The 22,805-nt window shown below is 38.1% G+C and overlaps 1 pseudogene; it reads right to left on the reverse strand.

The window, feature by feature from the left end:
* Window positions 1-505: 505 nt before the first annotated feature.
* On the reverse strand, window positions 506-16,571 carry LOC149553876 (linamarin synthase 1-like; annotated as a pseudogene).
* Between the last annotated feature and the right edge of the window lie 6,234 nt (window positions 16,572-22,805).

Raw genomic sequence — 22,805 nt, forward strand, 5'->3', positions numbered from 1 at the left:
TTGACAAGTGAAGATAGAAGGGTATACATCCGAGTCACAAAATCCTAAACCAATTTTCACTGTATCTTTTTTTTCATTGGACAAATCTCTCTCCCCTCTAACTAAATTATTTAATAATAACAAATTAAATCATTATGTAATTAATGGAAGTAAGGTTTATCCCTAATAGCTGACAAGGTCTAGAGGAGTCCAATGATAGCTTGGTTGAATGACTGACACCTCTAGATGAGGATGAAAAGTAGAAGATAGTTTTGAAACAAATTAAACTTAAAGTAGGTTCCAAAAAAAATTCAAAGTCGAAAAGAGAAAAAATGAAATGTCCCAGTTTTGTAAAATTGTAGATTATAATTAAATAAAAATGAATAATCAAAATTAAGATTGTGGTATTAGAAATCAGCATCACTCTTAGAACCTATCGGATACAAGTGCTAGTTTTAAGACAATGATATGGATTAATTGTATGAAATCGTGCGCGCTGCAGCATAACCCTTACATCTTGGTGGTGCTAATATTGTAAAGCATTTAAAAACTCAGAACTGCGTAAAGTTGGCAAGCAAAAGACTAAAGCGCAAAGAACAGGGCAGAGTACACTTTGTTGGTGCAACAAGCAAGCGGTGCAGAAGAAGCGGTCGGAATAGTCGGCCGTCTGCGAAGCAGTTTAATCAATAACAACTTTATCGATGCAAAAGCAACCAGGTTCAAACAAATCTTGACAAACAAATAACATACGCCACATAACAGCAAAATATCAGAGGAGAGAATTCTGGTGCACATTCTCATCTTTCTCACTTATTTCATCGCAGTTCCCGGAAGACAACTGTGACTCTGATTTGGCATGTTTGAGTGCCATATCGTTGATAAAGGTCTTTATGTTGTTAAAAGAAGAACCACCCGTCATTACTGCTTTTCGTGCCACCTCTTTCAGCTCTTGAGATTTCTCCCGCAACTCCTCGCTCTCCATCACCCTCACCACTGCACTCTTTATCTCTTCTGTTCTCACCACCCTCCCATCGTCAACGTCCACGCCATCAAAATCCAAGCTGACCTTCCATACTTCTTTAGCGAATCTGCAATTGAGGAACTGATCGCCGAAGTAACGCCAGCCAATCATTGGCACTCCCATGCTTATGCTCTCCCCTGTCGAATTCCACCCGCTGTGAGTCAGAAACCCTCCCACTGACGGATGCGCAAGCACCTTCACTTGCGGCGCCCATTTCACAATCAACGCCCGATCTTTGGTTCGCTCTTCGAATCCCTCTGGCAGAACAGCAGACTGCCCCTAAGCAATGTCGGCGCGAAGAACCCACAAAAACGCATAACCCCTGTGCTCCAGACCTAGCGCCAGTTCGTCCAACTGCTCTTGCGATTTGAGGGCCAAGCTGCCGAACGATACATACAACACAGATTGCGGGCGCTGTTTGTCGAGCCACTGCAAACATCCATCGTCTTCCTCCCACATTGACATGTTTCTCTGCGCTGACTTCTCCCCTCTCAAAAAGTTGGGGAAAAAGACAGGGCCGATTGCCAGAGATGGACACCCGTTGATGGAAAGCGCCACCGCCGCCTCTCTTCCTTCCAATTCGTCGAAGGTATTGACGAGCACGTAGTCCCCCGTGTTGGACATTCGGGACTCAAACAGCAGCGCTTCGTAGATGACATCTGACGTTAACTGCTCGCGGTAGAACGACATCAGGTCGCTAGGGAATAGAGGTGGTATATTCCCCGGCAGAGAAGTGATCATTTTCTCCAGATGATTCCCTAAATCCCTCACTGTAACACAACCAAGTCAATACTCAAACTGCAGCAAAAAAAGACTTTTCAAGGTAATATTGTCAGTAGTTGAGTAGAAGAATACCTTTGACAGGAATGTGGCCCTGGGAAAGGAGAGAAGTAGCAAATTTCTGAGAAACGGAGGAGGCGGCACAGATCGGCCAGAAGACGACTCTTGACACTCCCATCTTGGCGATGCACGTTATGGGAGGGACCGCATTCCCACTCTCGGCGCGAAGGACGGCTTCCAAGGCGTCTCCGTGCTTTGCCAGCGTTGTAAAGAGCTCGCCCAGTTGGGAAGTTCGGCCGTGCTCCGCTGGCAAACCGTCCGCGAATGACAAAATGTCACGTCTCACCCTAGAACTTTTTCTTCCTTGCTTATGTGGCTATGTTGACTTGGTCAAACTTACGACTTAGTTAAAAGTTAAATGAAAGTTAATATTTTAAATTAAAATCCATTATGATGATGATACGTATGAAATACTACATTCAATGATAATGTTATTTGATGTAATTAGGATGTGATGGTTCTAGTTATGATTTAGTTAATGTTATTCTTAAATAATGATGCAAACAAGTTGTTAATAATGATCGATACTGAATTCTTACTATGGTCATGAGTGTTTGAGTGGATGCAGGGATTATTACGACGGAAGTGTGGCCGAGGTAGAGAAGGTTAGCCTCCTGGAAGGGGATGTGTCGGATGACCATGCGACCACACACACTTCACCTAGGATTTGTATGATGTTAGAATACTGTAACTGTGTATTCTTATGTAAATTTTCTTTTTAGAAATTAAAATGAATGTGGAAATAACGTTTTATTTAGATAAGAGATTTTGAATTAGGTGAATATAACTCTAATGACGGAAGAGTTTGATCTGATGTTAATGGGATATGTTGTGGAAAACACTCAGACTCTTTAGGAACGTTCTTAATATCTTTTCTTTAATAAATAACCAAAGTGACTTTATATATATATATATATGTATATGCTTTTGACCTTGTGAAAACTAAAAAAAAAAAAACAAAAAGTTTTTTGAATGACAAGTGATGAGATGATTCCATAAAAAAAAATTAAACGCAAGGGACAGTTAGGTTAGTTACCATCGAATGGGGGAAAGAATACGTAAATATGGGTTTTCATTTGGAAAAAAAATGGAGGGGGCAGCACAGAGCAGGACGCAAAGGGACAGAGAAGGAGATCGGGGTGTGGCCGATTTGAGGCCGCCGAGTCAAGGCAACAGCCCGGGGACCAAACTGTAAGAGCAGCCGCGTTTTCAGACCAGCACATCACATCCAGGTTCTCCCTTACATTTTTCTTTGCCACGTTTTTCAAACTGCGGGTGTATTATAGAGATGAACTGTTAAATTGTGTAAAAAAAAACGGTAATCCCAATCTTGTTTTGAAATTTTCTCATCTCTTGATGATCCTTTTAAACGGAATCTTAGTATCATAGTTTTTGTTTTATTTAAAGAAAAGGAGGGTTTTTAAGCATTCTTGAAACCGTACCAGTAATGAGAACTAAAATTGGGGTTTATCCATGGCTGTAAAACTGAGAAAACCCACTAAGATACCTTAAGAACGTCTGTCGTTGTTTATTCCTGCATATATGTGTTCTTTTTATATATTCACTCAAACCACAATAGTATGATGGTGCCTCCCAGACTGAACCGGAACTCTCAATATGTTAAGCTGACTTACTACACTATGTGATACTGTTAGATTTGTTTTTCCTTAATTATGGAAGCCCTTGTTAAATGGATTGATCTCTGATGTTGCTATATTTTCAAACATTATTCTAGAACTGTGATGTTAGAGTAGACACCCGTTTACTTTGTAGTGAGTACATTATAACTTGACTGGAAAAGTTTAGTATTTTCTAAACGTAACTGTGTTGTTAAAGTCTTACTGCTATTACATAATAGATTGGAGGATTTAATCTTTAAATCAAGAAGTCATGTTACAGTTTAGACTAACCTTGGTCTATAAACAACTGGCACTTTATGTAAAAAAACAACCACCTACATCAGTTTGAGCCTACTAAATTCTATTCTTTAATCAATGCGCCTGGTGATGTTGTTCCGAATCTTACATGAACGCAGTATCATGGATGAATCAACACTTTTTGATTAAACCATGTAACCATAGCAAATATCAATAGTGCTATGATTTGGCAATAACTTTTGATATTATATGTAAACTTGTTGGTAGCATTAATAAGTATATCCCCTCATGTCGAGTGTAATGTAGCGATTTATGGGACAGATAGGTGGATATCTGTATGTTTAGTTTCCCTATCTGCCAGTACTGTAGAATGGTTGCATTCTGTTTTTGTTTCTTCTATAGGTAAATCTAGGTTGAAAGTGCTTGGCCAAGCCATATTATTTTTCAAATACTATATATGTGACACATGGTTATACCTATTTGGAATTATTTTCTTTACTGCATATGAGTAGATATGTAGTTATTTGTTATTTCCCAGCTCCATTTCGTGTTTAGACTACTAGGCACATGGTTGCAATGTAGAAATGTTACACGGTCGCACCAGATACATCCGATCCATCTTGTTCCAAGAAGCTAAACTTCTTGTGCCAGGGTCGGAGAATTCTTCATGTCAGGAAGAATCTTGGGGGAGTACTTCACTCCGTGGTTGGCGAGGTTAAAGCGCCTGGGCCACACTTCCGTCTCGGAAAGCAGGTGGGAGATGTCCTACAGCCTTTGGAGACTGGAACCACTGGATAGCTCATTAAGAATCATCTCAGTTTGATTGCCAATTCGTCATCTGAGATGCACTTATTTATATCCTTGTAACTCATTAATTTCAGCTGTAAATTTTGATGTTCTTTCAAAGGGTAACTTGTAGCTGCTTGGAACAACAAATTGTAAATTGTTTTATTTTTGTAACTATTGAGAAGCTGATATTGGAAGATCTAAACAGAATGATGTACATTAACATGAATGTATGTACAAGGATTTATGATGATCGATTTTAATAGTGCATTATTTATCTTTAATTAACGAGTAGTGTGTCTTTTCCACTTTTGAGAATAGTTTCTTCCGCATCATCCGTTGAAGATCATGTGGCAAAGTTAATCTAGCTGGTTCTTTACATATGGTATTAGAGCAAGCTTTAAATCTAGGCCTTGGGCTACTATGCTAATGGCGCCTATGTTTGACAGGTGTTTTGAAACAATACCATGGCCACAAGATCTCAACGAAAAGTTGGATCGAGCGGTAGTGCAAGGGCTGAAGAACCTAATGAAAGGTTGGATCAGATTATGACACTATTAGCCCAACAAGGGGCTTTGTTACAACAAAAAAGTCAGTGGATGGACAACCTAGAGCAAGGGGCTTGAGGTAGACAAGCTGAAGAAGAGGCCAGGAAGCGTGAGGAGGATCAACGCTCTGAAGCCTTGAGTAAGTAGGAAGAGGAGCTAAGGAAGAAACGAGAGGATGAGCAGATGGCTGAAGCTCTTAGGAGGTCAAAAATAGAGCAGAAAGAAGAAGCTGACCGTAGAAGTGCTCTCCTTAATTCCGATAGGATTCAGATAGTCGCTGATTTGAGCAAAGATCTCAAGAAGGTAACTCCACCCACGTTCCATGGAAGAGCTTCTGGGGAAGATGCAGAGGCTTGGATTACTAGCATGGAGAAGTACTTCCTAGTGCGAAACTACACTGGGAAATCTAGAGCAGTATGGGCCACCTATCAGCTAATGGGTGAAGCAGCTAACTGGTGGGAGAATGTTATGGCTCAAAAGAAACTCCAACATGGAGAGGTTACTTGGGAAGTATTTTTGCAGTTGTTTCGCAAACGATGGTTACCCTAGCTTTATTACGACAGGAAAACAATAGAGTTCTATAAGTTAGTTCAAGGGAACATGAATGTTACGCAATATCACGAGTGATTTTTCCATTTGGTGAAATATGTTCCACAGTATCAGCATGATGAACTCTTTAGAACACGGAAGTTTGTAATGGGCTTGCGACCTGAAATTTATAGTGAGGTTGAGATGCAGGAGCCTGAAACCATGGACTTTGCATTGCGTAAGGCCCTGAAGCAGGAGCAGAGGTTGAAGGATGCTTCATCCTACAAATCCTTCAACCAGAACTACAAGAGGAAGTTTCAGGATAGCAGGACATATCAGGATAGCATAGGGTATCGAGATGGTGGAGAGAAAGGAAAAGAAAAGAAATAGCAAATCAGGAACATGAAGGATAAAGGACATGGAAATTTTGACAGGAATAAAGAAAATTGGAACAACAATCAAAATTTTAGAAATGGTGGTGGCAGGAATGGAAACACTAGAGGAGGTCAAAATAGAAGTATGCCTAGGGGAGGTTGCTACATATGTGGAGGAAACCATTATGCTGCTAAGTGTTCGCAGCGAATTGATAAGAAAGATTTCCCTTAGCAACACCGTATCCATGCAGCAGTAGATCATTGACAAGCAGACTATCAAGCCACTCCCATTCAGATGACTGGTACACTTTTTGGTTACCCTGTTTCTATCTTAATAGATACTGGTGCTACTGAATGTTTTGTAGATCCAGAAATCTTAACTCAGATACCTGTTAGGGCTGGTTTTATGGCAGAACCATGGATTGTAGAGTATGGTAACAGGGCTGAACGTAGGGTAGAGCAATGCTTATCTTGCAGTGAGTTGGAGCTTCCCAGTCTACGAACTGAGGTCAACTTGTATATAGCGCCTCCGGGCTCATATGATGTCATCTTAGGAATAAATTGGTTAAGTGAGCATAAGGCCTTAGTGCACTATCGGAATAAGGTAATTAGATGCCTTGATGACTCAGGTCATCCTGTGACATTAAATGGTGTTAAACGATAATTAGAATTGAGGCAAATTTCAGCAATGCAGTTGAAGAAGGCTAAAAGGAAGAGGTGTCAGTTATACATTGCCCATATTAGAAATCAGGGTGATGCTCTATTAAAAGTTTTTTAAATGACAAGTGATGAGATGATTCCATAAAAAAATGAAATGCAAGGGACAGTTAGGTCAGTTACCATCGAATGGGGGAAAGAATGCGTAAGTATGGGTTTTCGTTTGGAAAAAAAATGGAGGGGGCAGCATAGAGTAGGACGCAAAGGGACAGAGAAGGAGGTCGGGGTGTGGCCGATTTGAGGCCGCCGAGTCAAGGCAACAGCCTGGGGACCAGACTATAAGAGCAGCCACGTTTTCAGACCAGCACATCACGTCCAGGTTCTCCCTTACATTTTTCTTTGCCACGTTTTTCAAATAGCGGGTGTATTATAGAAATGAACTGTTAAATTGTGTAAAAAAAAATAGTAATCACAATCTTGTTTTGAAATTTTCTCATCTCTTGATGATCCTTTTAAACGGAATCTTAGTATCATAGTTTTTGTTTTATTTAAAGAAAAAGAGGGTTTTTAAGCATTCTTGAAACCATACCAGTAATGAGAACTCAAATTGGGGTTTATCCATGGCTGTAAAACTGAGAAAAACCACTAAGATACCTTAAGAATGTTTGTCGCTGTTTATTCCTTCATATATGTGTTCTTTTTATATATTCACTCAAACCACAATAGTATGATGGTGCCTCCCAGACTGAACCAGAACTCTCAATATGTTAAGCTAACTTACTACACTATGTGATACTGTTACATTTGTTTTTCCTTAATTATGGAAGCCCTTGTTGAATGGATTGATCTCTGATGTTGCTATATTTTCAAACATTATTCTAGAACTGTGATGTTAGAGTAGACACCTGTTTACTTTGTAGTGAGTACATTATAACTTGACTGGAAAAGTTTAGTATTTTCTAAATGTAACTGTGCTATTACAGTCTTACTGCTTTTACATAGTAGATTGGAGGATTTAATCTTTAAATCAAGAAGTCATGTTATAGTTTAGACTAACCTTGGTCTATGAACAACTGGAACTTTATGTAAAACAACAACCACCTACATCAGTTTGAGCCTACTAAATTCTATTCTTTAATCAATGCGCCTGGTGATGTTGTTTCGAATCTTACATGAACGTAGTATCATGGATGAATCAACACTTTTTGATTAAACCATGTAACCATAGCAAATTTTAGTAGTGCTATGATTTGGCAATAACTTTTGATATTATATGTAAACTTGTTGGTAGCATTAATAAGTATATCCTCTCATGTCGGGTGTAATGTAGCGATTTATGGGACAGATAGGTGGATATCTGTATGTTTAGTTTCCCTATCTGCCAGTACTGTAGAATGGTTGCATTCTGTTTTTGTTTCTTCTACAGGTAAATCTGGGTTGAAAGTGCTTGGCCAAGCCATATTATTTTCCAAATACTGTATATGTGACACATGGTTATACCTATTTGGACTTCTTTTCTTTACTGCATATGAGTAGATATGTAGTTATTTGTTATTTCCCAGCTACATTCTGTGTTTAGACTACTAGGCACATGGTTGCAATGTAGAAATGTTACACTGTCGCACCAGATACATCCGATCCATCTTGTTCCAAGAAGCTAAACTTCTTGTGCCAGAGTCGAGGAATTCTTCATGTCAGGAAGAATCCCTGGGGAGTACTTCACTCCGTGGTTGGCGAGGTTAAAGTGCCTGGGCCACACTTCCATCTTGGAAAGCAGGTGGGAGACGTCCTATAGCCTTTGGAGATTGGAACCACTGTATAGCTCATTAAGAATCATCTCAGTTTGATTGCCAGTTCTTCATTTGAGATGCACTTATTTATATCCTTGTAACTCATTAATTTCAGCTGTAAATTTTGATATTCTTTCAAAGGGTAACTTGTAGCTGCTTGGAACAGCAAGTTGTAAATTGTTTTATTTTTGTAACTATTGAGAAGCTGATATTGGAAGATCTAAATAGAATGATGTACATTAACATGAATGTATGTACAAGAAATTATGATGATCGATTTTAATAGTGCATTATTTATCTTTAATTAACGAGTAGTGTGTCTTTTCCACTTTTGAGAATAATTTCTTCCGCATCATCCGTTGAAGATCATGTGGCAAAGTTAATCTAGTTGGTTCTTTACATATGGTATCAGAGCAAGGTTTAAATCTAGGCCTTGGGCTACGATGCTAATGGCGCCTATGTTTGATAGGTGTTTTGAAACAATACCATGGCCACAAGATCTAAAAGAAAAGTTGGATCGAGCAGTAGTGCAAGGGCTGAAGAACCCAATAAAAGGTTGGATCAAATTATGACACTATTAGCCCAACAAGGGGCTTTGTTACAACAACAAAGTCAGTGGATGGACAACCTAGAGAAAGGGGCTCGAGGTAGACAAGCCAAAGAAGAGGCCAGGAAGCGTGAGGAGGATCAACGCTCTGAAGCCTTGAGTAAGCAGGAAGAGGAGCTAAGGAAGAAATGAGAGGATGAGCAGATGGTTGAAGCTCTTAGGAGGTCGGAAATAGAGCATAAAGCAGAAGCTGACCGTAGCAGTGCTCTCCTTAATTCCGATAGGATTCAGATAGCCGCTGATTTGAGCAAAGATATCAAGAAGGTAACTCCACCCACGTTCCATGGAAGAGCTTCTGGGGAAGATGTAGAGGCTAGGATTACTAGCATGGAGAAGTACTTCCTAGTGCGAAACTACACCGGGAAATCTAGAGCAGTATGGGCCACCTATCAGCTAATGGGTGAAGCAGCTAACTGGTGGGAGAATGTTATGGCTCAAAAGAAACTCCAACCTGGAGAGGTTACTTGGGAAGTATTTTTGCAGTTTTTTCGCAAACGATGGTTACCCCAGCTTTATTATGACAGGAAAACAACAGAGTTCTATAAGTTAGTTCAAGGGAACATGAATGTTACGCAATATCACGAGTGATTTTGCCATTTGGTGAAATATGTTCCACAGTATCAGCATGATGAACTCTTTAGAACACGAAAGCTTGTAATGGGCTTGCGACCTAAAATTTATAGTGAGGTTGAGATGCAGGAGCCTGAAACCATGGACTTTGCATTGCATAAGGCCTTGAAGCAGGAGCAGAGGTTGAAGGATGCTTCATCCTACAAATCCTTCAACCAGAACTACAAGAGGAAGTTTTAGGATAGCAGGACATATCAGGATAGCATAGGGTATCGAGATGGTGGAGAGAAAGGAAAAGAAAAGAAACAGCAAATCAAGAACATGAAGGATAAAGGACACGAAAATTTTGACAGGAATAAAGAAAATTTGAACAACAATCAAAATTTTAGAAATGGTGGTGGCAGGAATGGAAACACTAGAGGAGGTCAAAATAGAAGTATGCCTACGGGAGGTTGCTACATATGTGGAGGAAACCATTATGCTGCTAAGTGTTCGCAACGAATTGATAAGAAAGATTTCCCTCAGCAACACCGTATCCATGCAGCAGTAGATCATCGACAAGCAGACTATCAAGCCACTCCCATTTAGATGACTAGTACACTTTTTGGTTACCCTGTTTCTATCTTAATAGATACTGGTGCTACTGAATGTTTTGTAGATCCAAAAATCTTAACTCAGATACCTGTTAGGGCTGGTTTTATGGCAGAACCATGGATTGTAGAGTTTGGTAACAGGGCTGAACGTAGGGTAGAGCAATGCTTATCTTGTAGTGAGTTGGAGCTTCCTAGTCTACGAACTGAGGTCAACTTGTATATAGCGCCTCTGGGCTCATATGATGTCATCTTAGGAATAAATTGGTTAAGTGAGCATAAGGCCTTAGTGGACTGTCGGAATAAGGTAATTAGATGCCTTGATGACTCAGGTCATCCTGTGACATTAAATGGCGTTAAACGATCATTAGAATTGAGGCAAATTTCAGCAATGCAGTTGAGGAAGGCTAAAAGGAAGGGGTGTCAGTTATACATTGCCCATATTAGAAATCAGGATGAGACTCCACCTCGAATAGAGGATCACCCTATTTTACAAGGGTTTAGAGATGTATTTCCAGAAGATTTGCCTGTTTTACCCCCAAAAAGGGAGTTTGATTTCTCTATCGATCTCATACGAGGAGCAGAACCTCAATCAAAGGTTCCTTACCGTATGACTTCTATGGAAATGCATGAATTGAATATGCAGTTACAAGAACTTTTAGATAAAGGATTCATATGCCCTAGTGTATCACCATGGGGAGCTCCTATAATTTTTGTCAAGAAGAAGGATGGTACCTTGAGGTTGTGCATAGATTATCGTGTGTTGAACAAAGTGACCATTAAAAATCGGTACCCACTACCCAGGATTGATGAACTCTTTGATCAAATGAAAGGGGCAACCATATTCTCCAAGATTGATTTATGATCTGGGTATCATCAACTTAGAATCCGTGAGGAAGACATACCTAAGACTACATTCAAAACAAGATATGGCCATTATGAGTTTGTAGTCTTACCTTTTGGACTAACAAACGCACCAGCTGCTTTTATGAACCTGATGAATAGCATTTTTCGAGATTGTCTTGATAAATTAGTCGAGATATTTATTGATCACATATTAATATACTCCAAGAATTTGGAAGAGCATGAAGAACACTTGCGGATAGTGTTGCAGCGATTAAGAGACAATAAACTTTATGGGAAACTCTCTAAGTGTTCCTTTTATCAAAAGGAGATCCATTATTTGGGACACATTTTGTCAGCCAAGGGCATTGTCGTGGATCCTGCAAAGATCAAAGCCATCCTTGAATGGCCAACTCCGCAGAATTTCAGTGAAGTTAGAAGTTTTATGGGACTTGCAGGATATTATAGGAAATTTGTTGAAATTTTTTCCCGCATAGTAGCACCAATTACGACTCTTCAGCGTAAGGGGAAGAGGTTTGTGTGGACGGAAGCATGTGAGAAAGCCTTTCAGTTACTCAAGGAAAAACTTACTACAACACCTATTTTGGTTATTCCAGACCCAAATGGGCATTTTGTTGTCACCACCGATGCCTCAGGGGATGGACTTGGGGGTGTTCTGATGCAAAATGGTAAAGTTGTGGCATACAAATCTAGGAAACTCAAATCTCATGAAGAAAACTATGCTCCTCACGATTTAGAATTGGCTGCGATAGTTCATGCTCTGCAAATGTGGCGACACTACCTTTTGGGAAGGCCATTTGAGCTAAAGACTGATCATATGGGATTGAGGTACATTTTCACTCAACCTAACCTAAATGCTCGACAGAGACGATGGCTCGAATTCCTCAGTGAATACGATTTTGGCATTGAGTATATAAAGGGTAAAGAAAAAAGAGTAGCAGATGCACTTAGCTGCAGAAGACATATTGCTGCTATCTCTACATCTCGAACACGCATGAGAGAGTATATCCTTCAATATCTTCCTGGGGATACTCATTATGAATGGGTAAAGTTAGTTTTGGATAGGGATGCTACCGATCCACAATTTGATGATTATTCCTTGGATGAGGATGGTCTACTTATATACCAAAACCGGATTTATGTTCCTGATCGTGAAGGATTGCGAAAAATTATACTGGAGGAAATGCATAACACTCCATTTTCAGGGCATCCAGGGGTAAATAAGATGATGGCTGACTTAAGGCCCTTGTATTATTGGCTGGGACTCAAACGGGATGTGACGGAATATATAACCCAGTGTTTAGAATGCCAGTGTGTCAAGGCTGAGCATGCTCATCCAGCAGGTCTTTTATACCCCCACGAGATTCCACAATACAAATGGCAAGTTATTAGCATGGATTTTGTACAGGGTTTACCCATGACTCGACAGAGGCATGATGTTATCTTATTCATAGTTGATAAGTTAACGAAGGTTGCTCATTTTATTCCTGGTAGTCTGAAGGACGGATCTCCAACACTGGCAAGGAAGTTTGTTCAAGAGATTTTTCAACTACATGGTATTCCTGAGGTTATTATTTCTGACAGAGACACCTGGATGACTTCAAGGTTTTGGACAACCTTGAACGCTGCTTTAGGTACACGTTTAAATTTCAGTATAGCATACCACCCTGAGACTGATGGACAAATAGAACGGGTGAATAAGATGTTGGAAGATCTGCTACGCATGTACTATATGGATCAGCAGTACAAATGGGAGGAATATCTCCCATTGGTAGAATTTGCATATAATAACTCCTACCATTCATCTTTGGGTATGGCCCCATTTGAAGCTCTCTATGGTCGGAAATGTCAAACCCCTCTCAGTTAGGATAAGGTTGAGGACAGGATTATTGTAGGTCCTGAGATGCTAAAAGACATGGAAGAGCAGGTGTCTCTAATCCGTAGTTGGTTGAAGGAGGCAGCAGATCGACAGAAGAGTTATGCGGACAAGAAACATTCTTTCCACCAGTTTCAAATCGGGGATAAGGTGTTTCTCAGGGTTAGGCCACAAAAGAGTTCAATCTCTTTTGGCAAGAGTTCAAAGCTTGCTCCAAGATTTTTTGGTCTGTTCGAGGTTCTAGAAGTCATCAACCCAGTTGCTTATCGACTTGCTTTGCCGCCTGCTTTAGCCCGCATCCACAATGTTTTTCATGTATCTTTGCTTAAATCCTATCATCCTGCTATATGTCACATTCTTGACTGGCGTGCATTACAGGTACAGGATCCAGGGGTGATGGTAGTTCAGCCCACCCGAATCATTGAACAACGTACCTTTAAGATACGAGATAAGGATGTACTCTAGTATAAGGTCCAATGGGACCAGTTCGGGGTAGAAAGTGCCACTTGGGAAGATGCTGATGATTTGCAAAAATCTTTTCCCCATCTTTTTGTATAGCTGTTTAATTTCAGAAAACATAACATTTTTGGTATGTGTAAATAATTTATTTTTGTTGTGTAAGACATCGCAACGATGCCTTTTCCTAGTGGGAAAGGGTGTCATGTCTCACCCTAGAACTTTTTCTTCCTTGCTTATGTGGCTATGTTGACTTGGTCAAACATAGGACTTAGTTAAAAGTTAAATGAAAGTTAATGTTTTAAATTAAAATGCATTATGATGATGATACATATGAAATACTACATTCAATGATAATGTTATTTGATGTAATTAGGATGTGATGGTTCTAGTTATGATTTAGTTAATGTTATTCTTAAATGATGATGCAAACAAGTTGTTAATAATGATCGATACAGACTTCTTGCTATGGTTATGAGTGTTTGAGTGGATGCAGGGATTGTTACGACGGAAGTGTGGCCGAGGTAGAGAAGGTTAGCCTCCTGGAAGGGGATGTGTCAGATGACCATGCGACCACACACACTTCACCTAGGATTTGTATGATGTTAGAATACTGTAACTGTGTATTCTTATGTAAATTTTCTTTTTAGAAATTAAAATGAATGTGGAAATAATGTTTTATTTAGATAAGAGATTTTGAATTAGGTGAATATAACTCTAATGACGGAAGAGTTTGATCTGATGTTAATGGGATATGTTGTGGAAAACACTAAGACTCTTTAGGAACGTTCTTACTATCTTTGCTTTAATAAATAACCAAAGTGACTTTATATATATATATATATATATATATATGCTTTTGACCTTGTGAAAACAAAAAAACAAAAAAAAACAAAGTTTTTTAAATGACAAGTGATGAGATGATTCCATAAAAAAAAATGAAACGCAAGGGACAGTTAGGTCAGTTACCATCGAATGGGGGAAAGAATGCGTAAATATGGGTTTTCGTTTGGAAAAAAAATGGAGGGGGCAGCACAGAGCAAGAGGCAAAGGGATAGAGAAGGAGGTCGGGGTGTGGCCGATTTGAGGCCGCCGAGTCAAGGCAACAACCCAGGGACCAGACTGTAAGAGCAGCCGCATTTTTAGACCAACACATCACGTCTAGGTTCTCCCTTACGTTTTTCTTTGCCACGTTTTTCAAACTGTGGGTGTATTATAGAAATGAACTGTTAAATTGTGTAAAAAAAAACGGTAATCGCAATCTTGTTTTGAAATTTTCTCATCTCTTGATGATCCTTTTAAACGGAATCTTAGTATCATAGTTTTTGTTTTATTTAAAGAAAAGGAGGGTTTTTAAGCATTCTTGAAACCGTACCAGTAATGAGAACTAAAATTGGGGTTTATCCATGGCTTTAAAACTGAGAAAAACCACTAAGATACCTTAAGAACGTCTGTCGCTGTTTATTCCTTCATATATGTGTTCTTTTTATATATTCACTCAAACCACAATAGTATGATGGTGCCTCCCAGACTGAACCGGAACTCTCAATATGTTAAGCTGACTTACTACACTATGTGATACTATTAGATTTGTTTTTCCTTAATTATGGAAGCCCTTGTTAAATGGATTGATCTCTGATGTTGCTATATTTTCAAACATTATTCTAGAACTGTGATGTTAGAGTAGACACCCGTTTACTTTGTAGTGAGTACATTATAACTTGACTGGAAAAGTTTAGTATTTTCTAAACGTAACTGTGCTATTACAGTCTTACTGCTGTTACATAATAGATTGGAGGATTTAATCTTTAAATCAAGAAGTCATGTTACAGTTTAGACTAACCTTGGTCTATGAACAACTGGAACTTTATGTAAAACAACAACCACCAACATCAGTTTGAGCCTACTAAATTCTATTCTTTAGTCAATGAGCCTAGTGATGTTGTTTCGAAGCTTACATGAACGCAGTATCATGGATGAATCAACACTTTTTGATTAAACCATGTAACCATAGCAAATTTCAGTAGTGCTATGATTTGGCAATAACTTTTGATATTATATGTAAACTTGTTGGTAGCATTAATAAGTATATCCCCTCATGTCGGGTGTAATGTAGCGATTTATGGGACAGATAGGTGGATATCTGTATGTTTAGTTTCCCTATCTGCCAGTACTGTAGAATGGTTGCATTCTGTTTTTGTTTCTTCTACAGGTAAATCTGGGTTGAAAGTGCTTGGCCAAGCCATATTATTTTTCAAATACTGTATATGTGACACATGGTTATACCTATTTGGAATTCTTTTCTTTACTGCATATGAGTAGATATGTAGTTATTTGTTATTTCCCAGCTACATTTTGTGTTTAGACTACTAGGCACATGGTTGCAATGTAGAAATGTTACACGGTTGCACCAAATACATCCGATCCATCTTGTTCCAAGAAGCTAAACTTCTTGTGCCAGGGTCGGGGAATTCTTCGTGTCAGGAAGAATCTCGGGGGAGTACTTTACTCCGTGGTTGGTGAGGTTAAAGCGCCTGGGCCACACTTCCGTCTCGGAAAGCTGGTGGGAGGCGACCTACAGCCTTTGGAGACTGGAACCACTGGATATCTCATTAAGAATCATCTCAATTTGATTGCCAGTTCGTCATCTGCGACGCACTTATTTATATCCTTGTAACTCGTTAATTTCAGCTGTAAATTTTGATGTTCTTTCAAAGGGTAACTTGTAGCTGCTTGGAACAGCAAATTGTAAATTGTTTTATTTTTGTAACTATTGAGAAGCTGATATTGGAAGATCTAAACAGAATGATGTACATTAACATGAATGTATGTACAAGGAATTATGATGATCGATTTTAATAGTGCATTATTTATCTTTAATTAACGAGTAGTGTGTCTTTTCCACTTTTGAGAATAGTTTCTTCCGCATCATCCGTTGAAGATAATGTGGCAAAGTTAATCTAGCTGGTTCTTTACACAAAAACCGAAAATTGGGTTTGGATTTGGAGTTGAGCAGTTGTTGGGACTTTTGCTTTGCATTCCCGAACATGCGCTTCGTAGTCCATTCCGTGTTGACGAAAGTGATGAAAACACCCCGCGCGGCCAACAGATCGGCGAGATGAATAAAAGCGTTGACGTGGGCCTGCGCAGGAAAGGGCACCAACACTGCGTGCACAGTCACATCGCTTACACCATTCATATTCGTCATTCTCAAGCGATCAATGAATACGATCAAAACGAGTGACGCAAGTGAATACCTATCTGGGCATCTCTGCAACTATTTATAGGGATTTCAAGCTCAAGGAAATCAAATGGAAAGGATGTTAACCCGAAGGTCAAGCCAGTTGTTCAATGATCGAGGGCTTTGTGAGGCGAAGTTAGATATACTCAACCCTACGTACCCTTCGTATTTATTTGTCGGGTATGGCCAAGGCCAACTGCCAAAAAGAAAGCAGTCTTTCAAATCTATGCGGTGTGTGTTGTTATCGTGGAAGCATTGGCAGGGACATACGCTTTTCACAAAATTATTTGCTCAAGTTCCGATTTTGTAGGCATGTCTATCCGGTGGAAAACATTTTCAATTTTTACTACTGACTAGTAACAAAAAGAAGTGCCGTATCCCTTAAACTAATATGTTGGAGAATTTAAATTAAAAATATAGTGACATTAGTTTGCGGTATTCTCGTAAGACATTACTTTAACATTAAAAATATAAATCAATAGTTGAATTAATTCTCATAAGTCTTCTCGAATCATTATATAAAGGATCATTATCTAATTTATTATGTTTAGAATTATCATCTAATTAGAGTTAGGTCTTGTCTTAAGATTATCAATTAATTAGAATTGAGTTAATGCTAAGGTGAAGATTAGGGTTTGACTAGAGTTAGAGTAAGAGATTTGGTTAAGGGTAAGCTCAAGTTTTTGTTAGGATTGAATGTTGGTTAGTGTTAGGATTTGAAATAGAATTAATTTTGAGAGTTAAGATTAGACTTAGGATTAAGGTCATCATAATGATCATACTGATTGTAGGTACAATTGTAATTGCATCCTAAACTTATTATAAGATACTTAAATAAATTATAAATTTCAACCTAAATCCTAATATTAATTGAATCCTAACTTTAAAACTATTTCCAACACTAATTTACATATAACCCTAACCCCAACATTGACCTAACCTTCATTTTATCATTGAAGCCTTACTTTATAACCAATTCTATATGCCACCTTTAAATTACCATTACACCAACCCTAAATACATAGTACATATTATCTAATGAGAATACTAATCTAAGTTACTATTTATAAAAGGTGAAAATAAGATAATACAAATATTCCAAAGATGGACATAAAATAATTGTATTAAAAAAGAGCAATTTAAAAAAAAATTAATAGCAGCCAAAACAGGGGGACTGGCCCTAGGTACATAACTGTGGTTAAACCATTGCCAACACAATAACAAAAAAAGATTACCAACAACCTACCTTACCAATAGCATCAAAAACATAGTATCCCTACTAGTACACCCAAACCATCTACAAGCATGCATATTCATATTACCACTAGTAGAAATACCAAGACCACTAGTGGAGAGAAAAATCATCACATAATCGATATAGTATCTACTAAACTCCATAAAGTATTCCATCTCAAAAACAAATCCTAACTACACATCTACTAGCATATATATTGTAGAGTTTAAAACTTAAAAATAAACAGTCATTAAAGCCCAATGACCTGAAATCAAAGGTAAAAGCTAAAAATAACTACCAAACAAAGTTTCATGAGCAAATAAAAAAAATGCTAGGCTTGAACATTGGCCTTCTCCTTCCCTTTCTTAGCCAGTAGGAGTTTGGCCTAGTCATCCACCAAGAATCTTAGAGCCTAGCAGAGTCCTCTACCCCAAGGTTGTTCACCTCATTCTCATGTTGTAATAATAGAAGAGTGATAGTGAGAGCATGGGTGACCTTGATAGATAATTTGTATAGAGTTTTGAAACTCTCATACAATGCTTCAAAGTGTTCCTTGAAGGCCACCAAATCCTTTTTAAATGTCCTTCACATTGCCAAATAGCTCTTGGCAACCAACATAGTTACCATTTCTAGCCATTTAGCCTTAACCTGCAAATCTACCGTGTTCATTGTGAAGCCAGTTGACACATGGGTTGTGTCCTAGATAAAAAAAAATTCTTCTTTTACTTTGTTCTAATCTACTCTAACACCCAACTAGTCTCTTCACTTCATGTTCCCTCTAGTTCTTCATCCTTCATGATTCTTTATTTTTATTTTTTTAATCTTCTCTCACTAGTTTCAAACTCTGCTTCCTCATTATTCTCCCAGTCCATATAGGTTTTTTCATCCTAGCCATACATTTAGTAAGTCTCAAGTCCTCCTTCGGCCTCCCTCATTCTCTTCTTCTAAATCAACCAGTTTAATTCCCTCTTTCTTTTTCAAATTTCAGATTATTATGGATTCCATTCTTTATGGGATTTCCCAAGGGTGTTGATGATGGGGAGGGCTTTGGTGTGGGGGCTGCAAAAAAACCTATAGAACTAGCTAGTGGAAAAGGTAGACCCTGATTGTTAATAATAGAACAGAAAGGGGCTAGGGAAAGGTGGAGATTATAAAACCAAAGAATTAAAACATGGGACAAAATAGTGTAGGTTTTTCCCTTATTTTTCCTATCCCTAACATCACCTGTAGTGGCTTCAAGACCATGTGAAAGGAAAAAAGGAATAGATATTTTATTGTGGTGCCTAAAGTGACTCAACAAGGGGAAATGATAAAAGTATGATGCAATGGAGCCTAGTGGGATTAATCAAATGATGATCAACTGGTCCAATAACCCTCTTCACTGAAGTCATTCAACCAAATGTCTTTGTATGATGATAAAAAAATTTAAGCACCAATTACAATTTCTTCAAGTTGATATTAGGTTATCACAAAGGGTGACCTTGATAGAGAATTTGTATAGAGTTTTGAAACTCTCATACAATGCTTCAAAGTGTTCCTTGAAGGCCACCAAATCCTTTTTAAATGTCCTTCACATTGCCAAATAACTCTTGGCAACCAACATAGTTACCATTTCTAGCCATTTAGCCTTAACCTGCAAATCTACCATGTTCATTGTGAAGCTAGTTGACACATGGGTTGTGTCCTAGATAAAAAAAATTCTTCTTTTACATTGTTCTAATCTACTCTAATGCCCAACTAGTCTCTTCACTTCATGTTCCCTCTAGTTCTTCATCCTTCATGATTCTTTATTTTTATTTTTTTAATCTTCTCTCACTGGTTTCAAACTCTGCTTCCTCATTATTCTCCCAGTTCGTATAGGTTTTTTTTCATCCTAGCCATACATTTAGTAAGTCTCAAGTCCTCCTTCGGCCTCCCTCATTCTCTTCTTCTAAATCAACTAGTTTAATTCCCTCTTTCTTTTTCAAATTTCAGATTATTATGGATTCCATTCTTTATGGGATTTCCCAAGGGTGTTGATGATGGGGAGGGCTTTGGTGTGGGGGCTGCAAAAAAACTTATAGAACTAGCTGGTGGAAAAGGTAGACCCTGATTGTTAATAATAGAACAGAAAGGGGCTAGGGAAAGGTGGAGATTATAAAACCAAAGAATTAAACCTTGGGACAAAATAGTGTAGGTTTTTCCCTTATTTTTCCTATCCCTAACATCACTTGTAGTGGCTTCAAGACCATGCGAAAGGAAAAAAGGAATAGATATTTTATTGTGGTGCCTAAGGTGACTCAACAAGGGGAAATGATAAAATTATGATGCAATGGATCCTAGTGGGATTAATCAAATGATGATCAACTAGTCCAATAACCCTCTTCACTGAAGTCATTCAACCAAATGTCTTTGTATGATGATAAAAAAATTTAAGCACCAATTACAATTTCTTCAAGTTGATATTAGGTTATCAAAACCACTCATCCAAACAAGGAAGATCCTAATCACAAGGGAAACCTATAAAGAAGACAACTTATCACAAGTTGCTCATAATGCACAATTTGACCCAATTTGGTAAAACAACCATAAACTTCATGAAATGACCAGAGGAGACTCATACTCATGTAAATAGTCTATTTAGGTCATAAATGAAATGAATCAATGGTTAAAAACCAACTATGCAACTTCTAGCATATAGTTGCTTTGTTAAACCACTAAAAAAGGCTAGTAGTACTTTTTGATAAAATTTGACTTAAAAGAGAATATCTCCACACAACCTAGGGAAAAACTCATAGTTTCAAATACCCTTTTGGGAATTAAAAAACATGTGGAAGCACAAAGGTTTTATGACACGAAAAAGTAGGCTTTTGTTCAATTTCTCGCCTAGGCAATTAGGGCTATTAGGTCTCCATTTACAAAGGAAGTACATGTTCTAAGACTCCATCCTAAAATCACATGATGGGAACATGTGAGGGAAGCCCTATAAAATTCATAAACCTAATTTCAAGTCTTGGTACCAAGTCTGGTGCAAGTTGTAGGAAATGCTGCATTCTTTTCCTAGCATGCACATAGGTCTTCCATGCCTAGGGCATCAAATAACTCATGGATCCCTGCAAGTACAAACCTAAAACCACTTGCATCTTAACATACATGTTAAGAACTAGGATTTGAGCAAACATCTTTAGATTCCCATGGTGAAATCCCTAATTATACTTGAAAATGCTTTAAAACCCTAGGTTAGCAACTTTTTAGAGCAACTTGTGCAAAAATAAGCATAACTTGAGTTTGAAGATAGATGGAGACTTTAAACTTGATGAGTTGTAAATATACTTCATCCACCTATCCATAAATGTAATTTTCAACACTAGATGAGTCTGTATGTAAATCCATGCAATGTAGGACAATAGACAGATTGCACTAAAACAAGATATTTTTATTGATTTAAAAAGTGAAAGTACATCATTATTTCCTATCACCTGCTTGAAATGTCTTATTATAAGCCTTCCAACAGTCATAAAAAAAATTGAATTTTTTTGAGCCGTTGGGGAAGTTTTTGCAATATTTTGCAAAAAGTTGCTAAATTTGCTTGACAACTTTTTAAGCAATTTTGCATATTTTGCAATTTTTGCAAACTTACAAGTAAAACTAATGAAACTTAATCCAAATAACCCAAAAAGTTCTAAACATGTAAAAACATGAAATAAAGTAAAATACTAAGATTCTAGGCCCTTTGACCATAGTTGACCAAGGGCTTATAACTATGCCAATCTTGGAACTATGTCTTACAATTTGGTCTAGATGCCTAATTGACCGATCTAACATATTCTAGGTGTTATTAGGACCCTGATGATTCACCATTTATCGTGGGTGCTCCTGCACCAAAATAGTAGACCTAAAACCTACCCTCTAAGGTAAGATACTTCATGAGGACAAGACATACCTCATTCCATGGGGAAGGGAGACTTTCTCTATGGAAACTACCATGAAAACTCACCAGCTACTCATTCTTCTTTAAAGATCTATTCATGTTGGTTTCATCTTCGTAATCTTTTTCCATTTCGACATGTACATAGACACATGAAAATAGATATCACTAATGGTAACTCTCATATCCACTCAAGTGTCCACAAATTGAGCCAAACTATTATTATTGTACCCTTCCATAGCTTCCATGAACAAAACTAGGAGACACTCTCTCGAAGTCATCAAAGTACATAATTTCCTAGCATAATCTTCAATCCTAAAGAAAGGGCTCAATACAAATCATATCCCCGCCAAAATTTCTAAACCATGCTAAGAGCTATTTGAAACTTCAAATACCCTAGTTATTTCTCAAAATCCTTAGGAAAAAAATGAACTCAAGTTGTTTTGCAAGAAATTAAGAAGACAAACTAGAATTATAATTACAAGACATGCCTTTAAAAAATCTATCCCATCATAGGCAGAGAGACATGTCTGTACTTTCATCCTTGCCTTTTCCTAATAACCGCCTAAGCCCCTAGGAATCATACTTCAAAAGGCTATTCATGTTGGAATTATTTAGAATGATTGAGTGAGGGGGAGGGGGGGAGGGGGGGTGAATCAGTTATCCAAGGTCCATATGTACAAATAAAACTTTTCAATGCTTAGTAGACCCATATCCATAAAACCTTATTATGCATGCATCCATTAGATCATACAATACATAAACTTTGTAGGTTACTATCCTAGGTCAAAACAACTTTCCAAAAATGTAGACATGAAACAACATAAGAACATTCACATAATTTGACACAAGGATTTATGTGGAAATCAAATTTGAGAAAATCCACCAGTAACATGCTACTAATTCTCACTCTTCTGAAGTGATGCCCTATGAAAGGCCAACCCTATCAAAGGTTACAATGCACACTATTAAATCTGACCTAGTTAAAGGATTTCAATCACCTTGTTAGGAGTGAACTTTGTTAGAGGACTTTAGACAATTCCATTAGAATGTCACCCAA

This window comes from Cupressus sempervirens, chromosome 6 (genome assembly GCF_028749045.1).
Source record: "Cupressus sempervirens isolate cs-2001-9-10 chromosome 6, ASM2874904v1, whole genome shotgun sequence".
In the NCBI taxonomy this organism is placed as follows: domain Eukaryota; kingdom Viridiplantae; phylum Streptophyta; class Pinopsida; order Cupressales; family Cupressaceae; genus Cupressus; species Cupressus sempervirens.